The sequence below is a fragment of the Pseudomyrmex gracilis genome, unplaced genomic scaffold (genome assembly GCF_002006095.1).
Source record: "Pseudomyrmex gracilis isolate BER0280 unplaced genomic scaffold, ASM200609v1 scaffold_3302, whole genome shotgun sequence".
Classification (NCBI taxonomy): Eukaryota; Metazoa; Arthropoda; class Insecta; order Hymenoptera; family Formicidae; genus Pseudomyrmex; species Pseudomyrmex gracilis.
The window spans coordinates 5,411-6,746 of NW_018023886.1; positions in this window are offsets into that span (position 1 = coordinate 5,411).

The window sequence follows — 1,336 nt, forward strand, 5'->3', positions numbered from 1 at the left end:
CTTTTAATGTTGTGCAGTAAATAAAATTAAAAAATAAAGAAATTTAGGTTATAAAAACGTCGGTTTACAGGTCTCTATCCAGTTTACAAGCCGGGCTCCAGTACCCTCTTAACACATGGAATATTTTTTTCTTATCTGAACAATCGATCTGACAATACGAAATCGATCGACGCGACGTTTCGGTGCGACGTATTGACGCGACATATCGGCGCGACGCATCGGTGCGACGTATCAGCGCGACGCGTTGAGCAATCTCGTCGCTGAGTCAAAGCGACCGTTCGACGAAACGCGCCGTTGGTCCCGCCGTCGAACCAACGACGCGAAGGAACGCTTCGTTACGGTAGCGCAGTTGGCAACGATCCAGTTTTTTCGGCGTACACGCACACGGCTGCGAAATCCGACGCGTTCTGCGCGTTGTTCTTCCACGCGTCGAAGTCAACGGTGTCCACTGTTTTCACCGTGTCGTTGGCAACTTCAACAGCGTGCGTAACGATTGTTCTCGCAGCGAACTTTCGCACCAGTGTGGTTCGTCGTCGCTGTTTCACAACGACCCGTTTGTCGCTCAGTTTCCTGAAGAATTTGGAAAGTTTTTTGTCGACCGCGGTTAGTCCCAAGCAACGCAACGTGAGACCGAATTCGAACACCAAATCGTGTCGCACAGCTCGTTCGAAATCCAACACGGCGAACAGCAATCGAAACGTACTCTTTGCCACGTATACGGTGAGACGTAGCCACTCGACCTTCTTAGTGGCGTACGACAACGTTTCCACGTAGAACGTTTCCTTCGGAACGTCGGCGTCGACTTCGGTGTGAAGAGTCGGTTTCGTGTTCGCGTCGCACAATTTGCGAATATTGCGATCGAGAACGCACAACGTTCGTTCGTGAGAATCTCGCATCAACCGCACGTGAGCTTTTATGATCCAAGTGAACACCTCCAGTTGCGGATGCTTCGTTCTATTGTCGCTGGCGCACAGAGATCTGTTGTCGATTTCGATCAAAAATTGACTCATGTGCGAAGTTTCACCGGTGTACATGGCAACCACTTCGTCGAAAAGAATGAAAGCGAAATCGTTGCGCTACACGTCGTTCGATGGCAACGGACTCGAGACGCGTTGAGCCAACGGTCGTTGTTTCGTATAAATACGCTAAGTTCTTTCCACGCGAATCGTCGTGCGAAAGAAGCAAACGGTAACGCGTTAGGTGCAAAGTGCGACAACGGTGACGGAACCAACCAGGGGGGTCAAGCTCACTCTTGAGAAAAGTGGGGACAGTTTTCAGCGCCGCCTACCGCGAGGACCACATTCTTTACGAACTAAAAAGAGTAGTGGGGGTAATA